The following is an 11,035-nucleotide window of genomic DNA, read 5'->3' as shown; positions in this document are numbered from 1 at the left end:
TGCTCAGATTTTCGCTACCAACACTTGGCTGGAGTAATTGATCCAGTTGTTCTATCCTCTGCTCTAGTAGCAGGTGTTATAAGTAGGCTCCAATGTACTATCATATCCTTCATGTCCACCTGCATTTGCTGTCCACTTCTGTGTCTGAGCCTCTGAAGAGGCTCAGCTTTACTCCATGGTCAGACCATGGAATGTGCAAATCTCATCCTGGTTGGGGTTCTGAGTTCAGTTTGATTGGGGTGAACCCCAAGAAAACTTTGTTTGAGATGATTCCAGACCAGATTCTTGTGTGAGCTTGCCAGTACAGGGTCTGGCACAGATCATTGCCTGAATCAGCCTCTACATATGCCGGTGGTTGCAATTTCTAGGTCAGTTTTATTTCCAGCCCTGCCTTCTACACAAACCAATGGATTTTGGTGCCAAGCCCGATCCTGTCCACCACACGTTTGGCCCTCACACAACCCAGTGGGAGCTACAGCCTCTTCAGAGCAATCGGCAGTAACCCCCACCAAGCCAGAACCCTCTGACATGTTTCCCGTGCTTGCCAGTATGTACAGCAGACTGGTCCAGTGTGTCCCGCATCCCATTCAGTTCTCACATGTCAATGGGCATTGAAGCCTAGTTCAACTCTGGTGCCATTTGGTGTGTAGGCCACATAAAACCAGGATTTGCTCCCCTCTGTGTCAGCCGTGGTCATGGCCAGTGCCCCAAGCATTGAGTCTAACCTGGTACTTCCAGCAGCTGCCATGCAGATGGAAGCTCCCTCCACCCAAGCCCCATGCCCCGCCCATTTTTGAGATGGAAATACTGCCAAGAAAGTGAATCCAAGATAAGCATTTGTGTCACTATGTGACACTGGAAAAGGTTATTTTATTCATACAAGCACTCATTTGTTCAATTAAGAGAAAGGGAAGAGGCTCCCACATACTGATTCAGTGCACAAGGGCCCACAAGTGGCAGGCATGGCCAGGGTTGAATGTGGAACCGGACCTCCATCCAGTCAGTGGGGACACAAGTACTTGACCCAGCTCTGCTGCCTCCTAGGCAGATTTGTGGTGTAGTTTTCCTTCAGGCTCCTGAACATGACCACTGGGACACTCTGCTGCCACAGCAGCACCTCACAGGGCTCCAGGTCCATCTCTTCATCTTCACCCAGCTGGATCTCCTCAGGGTTGTCCTGCTGGGCTGTCTCGGCCAGCTCCTCACAGGCAGCATTGCTCCTCCCAAACAAGATCTTGCTCTGGGATCGCTGGGACTTGTCCCGCTTAGCCTGGGCTACCAGCTGCCTGGCCCTCTGTTCCAGCAGCCTCATGTCATCCACACCACTCTACCCCGGGGCCAGGTCAGACATGGTGCCTGTAGCACTGCCCAACACCTTGAGCATGTGGAAGGCCATGAAATTGATCTGTGTATTGTAGATGGCCTCCACACTGCGGTGGACCTGCAGCATCTTGTGGATCATGTCCTCATTGCCGTGACATGCCTCGAACTCCTTCCAAGTCTTCCAGAAGGCACTGGTCAACCTTGGGTCACAGATTTGCGAGCAGAAGCTGTAGATGGAGTGGGCCTGGTCAATCTCCCTGAGCTTGCACTCCATCTCCGTGAACTGCAGGCACATCTCCGGGACATGCTTGTCTGACAGCACCTTGATGGCCTTCTGGTAGATGCTGCAGGTACTCGTGAACCTGTAGATCTCAGCCGCCCTCTTGACGTAGAGTTGGAGTATGTTGTGCAGGCTCAACAGAGAGGGTTGCGTGCTCATACATGGCCATGGCATGCAAGGCCAGGCCCCACTCCTCCTCCAGCTGTGCATACAATAAGTAGAGTCTTGCAGTATTTGGAGGGCAGCCATCCAGCACCTGTTCAAAGAGGTCCCAGGTCTGCTCGAGCTTACTGCCCCCTTACCGAGTGATGAACTTGGCCAGGTAGGCGCTCCAGATATCGGACATGTTGGGCCACTCAAACAGTGAGATGCCACGCTCATAGGCCTTGAAGCTGTCCTCAAAGTACTTATGCTCCTCCAGGAACACGGCATAGTGGATAACCGTGAGGGGCATGGCGATTCTCAGGTCCAGAATGCTGTCATACACTGCCTTGGTGGACTGGAAGGTGCTCAGGCTCTCCTCCAGGTCGACGAGCATCGACCATAGCTTCAGGGACTAGTACACGCATCTCTACAGGGTCTCTGAGCTGTCGAAGTAGTCATCTGGGGGGGCAGGCAGTGCTGTGGCCTTCCTCAGCAGCCTCAGTGCCGCCTTCTAGTTCTCGTGCACAGCTCCAGCTCCCCACATTGGTCCAGCACACTGGCCAGGTTGTCCACCTGCTTGAAGTTCACCTTCATGGCCTTCTCCAGGATTACACGGGCATCGTCCAGCTACCCACTGTCTTCATAAAACTTGGCAAACGCAACCTACAACGTGTAGGCCTTGCCCATGGCCTAGGAGAAGTGCACTGTCTGCACGGCCTCCATGTATGTCTTGTTGATCTCGCCAGGATGGCCTTCGTGCAGAGCCACGCATTTATGCCACTCTTATACTTTATGCATGTTCTGGTGGATCAGAATGCTGTTGGGTAGCAGAGGCTGCCAGCCGATGAGCTGTTCAAAGCGGGCCAGGGGCAGCTCCAGGTGCATGTCCTCATCCTCCTTCTCATACCCCGGTTTCGAGGCTGCCTCCATCTTGGCAGAGATCAAGCTCTCCTCAAACTGGGCGTAGCTGTCAAAAACCTGTGTGAAGTCTCTCACAGTCGTCACGGTCTGGATGGCCTCCTCGTACACTTTCCAAGCCTTCTCAAAGTGGCCGCGGCGGCTGTAGTAGCCAGCAAGTACTAGAGCTTGAGCTTGCCCAGGTGGTTGGTGAAGCAGGTGAGGCCCCAGCGGATGATGGCTTCCATGCAGAGGGAATGCACCTTGTTAGGCTTCTGCAGCATGAGGTCACACAGCTCGAGCCACAGCTGGTACCTGGACTTGCCGGCCTTGGACACAAAGTGTTCATCATTGACCACGGTGGCCAGGCACTGTGCCGCCTCGTCCAGCTGATCACTGCCCTTGAGGTAGTCAATACATTCCTCAGCGTTCTCGGGTCTCACCTTGAAGAAGCACCTGTAGACTCGCATGGCTGTCTCAGGCAGAGGGTGTGAGCCCAGGAAACACAGGTACAGGGGCCAGAGGCGGCAGTGCTGTGTGATGCACAGGGCCGGCAGGGTGTGGTTGAAGGTGTGGTGTGTGTGATGCAGCCCTGGTCCATCAGGAGCTGGCAGTCATCCAGCCACAGCGGGGGCATCTTGTGCATGAATACTAAGACCCTCTCGTGACAGTTGTTGACATCCTCATAGGTGGGGTCTGTCACACAGCGGTGCTTCACCTGGGCGCTCCACTCCTTTAGGTAATGTGACCAGAGCTTGTAGCTGCCAGGCAGCACATTGAGCGCCAGCTCATACAGCTAGTTGAGCCTGGGTTTGGAGACCCCCAGTTTGAACTTGATGTAGCAGAGCCAGGATTTGATGCAGTACTTGTTTTGTGTGATCTCCTTTTCAAAGGGAAGATCCTCATCTGATGCTGATTTCTCCAGTTGCTGCATCTTGGGATTTTAAGTCCGGCAACAGTTCCCAAGGTCACTGGTCCTGATGCAATGGTGTTCTTCTATTGAAGAACCACCAGAGAAAAGCTGGTGAGGATTGTCTTGTCTATTCAGCACAAGTTCAAGGTTTGTAAAGGCTGATGGAAACGGAGGGTAGGAGGGTGTTTTCAGGTAGTCCCTTCACCCAATAATGTCACTGTGATTGGCTAAAAGGCACACCTAATCCTCTTGAACAAACAATCCTGTCAGAGGTCACAATTCCTATCAGGATTGGAAGTTACAGTTTACCTGCAGAAGCGCACACTCAGGTTGTTGGGCAGATGCAAGACGGCTCTGCAGGGCAGCATCGTGCTGGCTGCTTCTCCCTCCTCAGCCACCAGTCGCTGACCCTGGTGGCCTGGGTGGCCATGGACGGAGGCTGGACTAGACTGTACAGCGCACGCACTGCACAATGGGCTTCTGCTGCATGCTGCATTTGCCTGGGATGCCGCAGCACAGGAGACCATGCGGGCCTGAATTCTTCCGGGAACACCTACGGGAGTGGTTCTGTTGTGTCCAAAATGGCTTTTCAGGCAGTTTCCTGAGCTGGTGAAGACTGCTTTCGATAGGAATCAGTGAATGACCTTGATGGGGAGAGCTGTGTTTTTCAGATGGGAAAGGTGAGGGCTGGGGAGGGGAAGGCACAGGCAGAGGGCACAACACCTGCGGGGAGTCAGACCCGTGGGGAGTTGGTGCATCGGAGATGAACACGCTTTGCTTTCCCATTCAGAGGAGCCAAGTGCTGAGCCTGTTAACACAGCACAGCAGAATGCACAGGAAGTCCAGGGACCTACAAGAAAGACAGGAAGAGACCTGACCATGATCCACCACCACTGGTCACTCAGGGCCAATGGAGCCCAAAGAGCCACTGCCCCCTGGCCACAAGCCGCTCCAGACATGTGCTTGGCACCTAACTCAGCTAACCCCTCAATGCCCATGTGTCTTTCCGCAATGCCCCTTTGACATGGAACATGCCTGTTTTTTCCCTGGGCTGGGGCCTCTTGCAGAAGCAGCCCATCCCTGGTTTACAGGCTGCCCAGCACTGAGCGGCCCAGCCCCAGTTTTCCCACCATCAGTTGGCAAGCTAGATGCAAGAAGGAGCTCCCACCTCCCAGGGGTCCAGCCTTCTCACATCACCAGAGAGAGGCAATGACTGCTGACCACATGTGAGCATGGGCTTTTCATGGCAAGCTGCCCCCAGCACTGCAATTGCAGGGACATTCCAGCAGCTTCTGAGAGCTGTTTTTCCTCATGGTCCCCTGCCACAGCATCGCCACTGTGACCACAGTACTAGAAAAGTCTGTGGAGACTGCAGAGTCTCTAGGTGTGAGTGAGCAGGCCCCAAGAAAACATTAAGAACTGTATGACTAGATGCTAAAGAATAGAGGAGGAGGGTTCCAGGACAAAACCTGACCTGTTTTATTTTTTGAGATAGTTAGATATAAAGAGAGAGACAGAGAGAGATCTTCTATGCTCTGGGTCACTCCCCAGAAGGCAACAGCCAGAGGTGAGCAGGGCTATGGCCAGATCTCACACGTGGGTGCTGAGGACCAGCGACTTGGACCATCCTTTGCTGTCCCAAGCACATTAATAAAGAGCTGGACTGGAAGTGGAGCAGCGAGGACTAGAACTGGTGCCCACACAGGATGCCATTGTCATCAAGTGCTGCCCACACCTTGATCTCCTGAAGCCAGTTGTCGTCATTCCCACTAATTCCCTGGCACAGCTGACAGTGGGGGGCAAGAGTGAGAAGGAAGCACAGCATGCCTGTGGTCTCAACATGCGGGCACAGCTTCCCCGGAAGTCGAGATGCCCGGCTCCAGCCCTGGCACGATGGAAATTTTGCAGCACCTTCCCCCTGCAAGTTCCAACTGAGATGCTGACTTGATGGCTCAGAATTGCTAGCTAGATCTTCCACTGAAATTTAAGGTCACTGGGAACAAAAATAATTCCACTTGATTAATGATCATTTTTAAACAGGGAGCAAGAACTTTAAAAAAAAACTTTTACTGGCAAATTGAATTAAAAGAATATCATTAAAATGCCCATATTACTGAAAGTAATTTAGTTTCAGTGTGATTTCAATAAAATTACCAAAGCTATCCTCCTCAGATCTAGAAAACATGATACTCAAGTTCCATGGAAACACAAATAACACAGAATAGCTAAAGAAATCTTCAACAACAAAAAGCAAGCTGAGGTGTCCCAGTACAGAGTTCAGACGCGCTCAGAGTCATCACAATCCAAACAGCCTGGCACCAGACAAAGCAGCCACATGGACAGTGGGACAGAAAAGAAATCCCGGAAACCAGGTCACACATCTACAACCAACACTTGACAAATGAAGTCAAACCCCGGGGGGAAGGACAGTATCTTCTACCAATGGTGCTGAAAAACTGGATCTACACGTGCACAAGAGTGAAACGAGGCTCCTCCTGACAGCTTACACAACTAATGCAAGCGGATGAAGGATCCACACCCTGACACCGTCAAATCATTGGAAGAAAACATTGAGGAAACACCCCGAGACACAGACACAGGCAAGACCCTCAGATGCACAGGCAGGAAAAGCAAGATGGCAATGGGATCGTGGTGAGCTAGGAAATATCTGCACTGCAAAGGGAACAGAACCATCGTGAGGCAGCCACCAGCACAGGAGGAAATGCGTGCAAACTCTGCAGCCGACAGAGAACTAACATCTAGGACCTATGAAGAGCTCCAGAAAGTCAGCAGCTGTCCAGGAGGACGTGGGCAGTGAGCATGCTGGTCCGCGGGCCCATGGAGCACTTCTCCGAGAGGGCTGTGTAATTATATGAACGATCAGTGAAGTTGTTTTAGCAGGCGCCAAACCTGGCCTATTCCAAGGGCTTACCAAGGTCTATCTTGGGCCTTTCCATGTCCTTTCTTTAATGTTTCCTACTGCTGTCTAATCAAAAACAAATAACTTGAGAGAGAGAGAGAAAGAAAGAGAGAGAGAGAGAGAGAGAGAGAGGAGGAGGAGGAAAGAAGGGAGGAAAGGGCCCAGCACATTAGCCTAGTGGCTAAAGTCCTCACTTGTATCTGCTCCACTTCCCTTCCAGCTCCCTGCTTGTAGCCTGGGCAAGCAGTGCATGACAACCCAAAGCCCTGGAACCCTGCACCACATGGGAGACCCAGAAGAGGCTCCTGGCTCCTGGGTTCTAATCAGCTCAACTCTGGCCGTTGCGGCAACTTGGGGAGTGAATCAGCAGATGGAAGATCTTTCTTTGTCTCTCCCTCATTCTGCAAATCTGACTGTCCAATAAAAATAAATTAAAAAAAAAAACAGAAGGGAAGGAGGAGGGGATTGAGAGAGAATGACAGACAGGTGGCAGAGAGGGGAAGCAGGGAGGGAAGAGGAAGGAGATACTTAGGTGGGCAAGGCTTGGGTTTTCAGGGGGAAATGGGGATTGGAGCAGTAGCTCTGGCCTCCCTGGAGTGCGCTGCAGCACCTCCTCTGGGATGGCCTTGCTGCATGCTCTTTAGGGTCACCACTGGCCTTCCATCCCTACTCCATGGGCTGACCCAAAAGTGAGGATCCCACAAAGGGGTCTTAACCTCTGATGCCCTAGGACATGTGGGAGGGACAGCAGTGAGACAGGGCTGCTCCCTGCCTGGCTCAACAGGCCCACAAACCAACACTGGGCAGCAGGCAGTCCTGACTCCCTGCTAGGACTTTTTCTAAACACACCATCTAAATCCCAGAAATGCTTGAGTCATGTCAGTTGGCTTTCTCTTTCTCCACATGAGTGATTTGTCAACACTCTCAATCTGCTCTAGTTAGGCCCATCAGAGCCTGGGTACAATAAGCACAAACCACCATAAACAGGCTCCAGGGAAAAACCCCTCTCTGCACCAAAGTAAGCACAAACCCCTCCCTGCACCCCTGTCAGGGTTCACAGCACACACCCCTCCCCACACCCCTGTCAGGGTTCACAGCACACGCCCCTCCCCACACCCCTGTCATGGTTCATAGCACACAACCCTCCCCGCACCCCTGTCAGGGTTCACAGCACACAACCCTCCCCGCACCCCTGTCAGAGCTCACAGCACACACCCCTCCTTGCAACCCGTCAGGGCTCACAGCACACAGCCCTCTGAAGTGCCTCTTCTGGACCCTGAGAGCAAGCTGAGCAGGCTGAGAAGCTTATTCCAGGGCTCCAGGTGGGACAGGGAAAACCAGAGTGTTGACCACGGGCTGCCAGGCCTGGGCTTTTGTCATCCCAACAAAATGGCCCACCTCTGACACAGGCTGGCATGTTGGGAGCTGCCCGGGTCTGTCAATTCTGGACTCAAGCATGGTCACCCACTCAGACAGCATGCCCTGAGCACTGTCCTAAAGGCCTGGGACCATCTCCCTGATGCCTTGTGCCCCCACTCCCTGGGCCCACTCAACACCTGCCTCAGACTCTCCTGCAGAAGTAAGAACAGATGCCTTCTTCAGTTGGGCACCCCCCACTCTGAGGGTGAGGGGCTAGCCCAAGGTGAAGTCAGAGAAGCCTGTGCCTCCAGGCGTCAGGTCCAGGCCCTGGTCTTCCAGTGTGTCCTCTTCCACTCCTTTCCCAGCAGGGTGCGCCAGGCCATCACCTTCCCGAGATCCCTCCTTCCAGGTCAGGCCCCAGGGCTCCCAGCTGGGCTGGCTGAGGCAGGATGTGAATCCCCTAAGGGTTCAGGCTCAGAACCTCCTGGCAGCGGACACCTCCACAGGACTGGGAGGGCATGCAGGGAACCCCTTGTTGTTGCTGAGGATCCGCTGCCCAGAAAGGGATCAGGGAGGCCCCATGTGTCAAAGCATCATGAAACCCAGGAGGTTAAATAAAACCTTGACTAATGCAGCTGGGGAAGGAGTAATACATGACTGTAGGAATAGTTCAGCCCTACCCTTGCCAGAGGTGTGACTGCAGCCCCCTCCCACAACTGGCCTCCAGCCATAAATATCCACCTGATGCTGAGAGGACCCGCAGCAAGCCCTGCAGACCCTACCTGGAGGCAGGCAGAAAAAAAAGACACGGGAAAATGGTTGCAGGCAGCTTGGACCCAGCATGCTAAGCAGGACCACCTCAAGCCACCAGAACCCACACCTGCTCTCCTCACTGTCACAGCCCCGGGCCACCGCTCGGTGCTCACAGGAGAGAAGAGACACGCAGCCCCCAGATGCCAGCCTGTGCTGCATAGCTGCTCTCCTCACTCTGCCACAGCTTACAGCCCTGGGTTGCCCACTTGGTGCCCCCAGACCCCACCTGCACACAGACCCGCTCTGTCACACTCTACCTTCAGTAAACTCTGCTTCCACTGAGCCAGCTCTGATGGACTTCTGTCTCACCAAGGTCCAGGACTCTCCTGAGGCAGCGGGTCACACATCCTGGCTGGACCGTACCTACTGGCCATGTGACTTCGGGAAGCCATGGTGCTGGGGGTGGGGGCTGCTCCTGCCCTTGCTGGTATAGCTGGGACTCATCTGCTATCCCCCACCACCATCATACTCACACGTCATGTTAGCGACAGTGCCAGGCCAACAGTTCAGGCGCAGCTCATTTCTGGAGCTGGCCTCTGTTGTGCCCGCCACGAGGACAGGGTTTCTGGATGGATTCAGTACCCGTGGGGCAGCCAGCAGGTCCTGGACCGCAGGTGGGCAGGGCCCGGACCTTGGAGCAGCCGCAGGTCCTGGACCGCGGGCAGGCAGGGTCAGACCGTGGAGCGGTCGACAGATCGGCCTCGGCCTGGGGCAGGTGGGCTTAGGCGGGGTTCCCTTGACCACAATGGCCAGATGCCACAGGCGGGCAGGAACAGGCGGAGGTGGGGCTGTCAGCTCTCTAGGTTGTAGTTGGTCACAACCTAGAACAGTGTTACAGCTCGGCGGCTCCGGCCAATGGCAGGCGGGTCTGCGTACAGCTCTGCAGGCGCCTCCTCCTCTTCGGACCGGCGTTACAGCTCCACAGTCAGGGGCGACCTAGGGCCATCCCCGCCGCTGCTGTGGTCAAGGTCACGTTCCGCTGCTGCTTCCCTCCTTCGCTGTCGCTGGAATCGCCGTTCGGAGCCCCTTTCGCTGCTACCACCTCCGCTGCCGCCACCCCCTGGGTGCCACAGCCGCCCGCCGCGGACGCAGTCAGCACCGCGGTGCCCCGGCTGCTGCTGCTGCAGTTGCCGCTGGTATCGTCGTTGCCGCCGCAGCTCTTTCCGGAAGAATCACCAGGAGCCAGGAGTCGTCAGGAGCGTTTATTTGACCATGGCCGGGTCTCTGAGGAACAAGACCCCGAGCCTCCAAATCTTAGGGTATTTATACAGAAATCAGCCAATCAGAGGGTTATTTTTTAGTATCCTTCATTTGTATAAGGGACCTTCACACTATTGGTTAGTTCAAGGGGAGGTGGGGGCTTCCTATCGAGGTGATGGGACCAGTGTCATGTAGGCAGGTGGACCCCTGCAGAGTACCTGGGCAATTGCCCCTAAACTGTCAGGCCTGGGGTCACATGGCCTTTCAGCTGAACAGAGGCAGGAACACAGCACCGAGCAGGGGCAAATTATTGCAGGGGCAAATTATTTAGATTTTTAACCGTTCCTCGGCCTCCATTTTGATCCATCCTGCTGGCATTGCCAGAGCAATCGCACACTTCAGAGTGGGTTTCCTGGATGAGCCTGGGTCCCGGGAGCCCAGGAAGAGACTGGCACCGCTTTGTGGAGGACAACACAACAGAGTTCCTGCCCACAGATACGCCTGTGCCTGCAGGGATCTGCCCCATACCGATGGCCTGCGTGGGGTGAGGGGCTCGCTGACTTGGTCCCTGAGGGTCGTCAGTAGACCAGCAAAGCGGGCTGGGGTGCAGGAGGAGACTGTTGCAGTGAGGAGGTTCAGGAAATTATGATCTCATGGCCTAATTCAAAGCGCCTGGACTGGGGCAAGCAGGGACTGGGCAAAGGTGATTAAGTGTTCACAGAGAGCAAAGCAGAGTGGAAGTCAGGAAGATGCAACTTCTCTGCAGATCCCTTTGCTCAGTGAGCATCCGGCCAGGCCACCCAGGCTGTAGCTGCTGGCGGAGCACAGCAGGGGGGCCAGAGCAGCACCTCCAGGCCCCCGCTGCCTGACCCCTTGACAGGCCCCAGTGCTTGCCCTGGCCCAGGCCCCAGGCAGAGCGGCAGAAGCACTTCCTCTGTGCTGACCTGCCCATCTCACCATCCTGCTCTGGACGCTCCAGCCTGCCAGGCGTACACTCCGAGCTTGTTCCCATTCCAGGACGGTGGCTGCGGTGCTTGGCAGGTTATCTGCTGTGCACTTTATGCCAGCTCCCAAGCCCTCATTACCAAAGCAGAGCTCTAAACTGAGACGGGGGCTGGACTATAAGTCGCAGTCTGGGCCCTAGACAGGCCTGGCAATTACAGGCTTTCCTGGTGCGAATCAGGGG

The 11,035-nt window shown here is 54.7% G+C and overlaps 1 pseudogene; it reads right to left on the bottom strand.

The window, feature by feature from the left end:
- Window positions 1–1,000: 1,000 nt before the first annotated feature.
- On the bottom strand, window positions 1,001–3,578 carry LOC131478299 (pre-mRNA-splicing factor SYF1-like; annotated as a pseudogene).
- Between the last annotated feature and the right edge of the window lie 7,457 nt (window positions 3,579–11,035).

The sequence above is a fragment of the Ochotona princeps genome, chromosome 2 (genome assembly GCF_030435755.1).
Source record: "Ochotona princeps isolate mOchPri1 chromosome 2, mOchPri1.hap1, whole genome shotgun sequence".
NCBI classification, from domain to species: domain Eukaryota; kingdom Metazoa; phylum Chordata; class Mammalia; order Lagomorpha; family Ochotonidae; genus Ochotona; species Ochotona princeps.
This window is presented reverse-complemented; position numbering and strand designations above follow the sequence as displayed.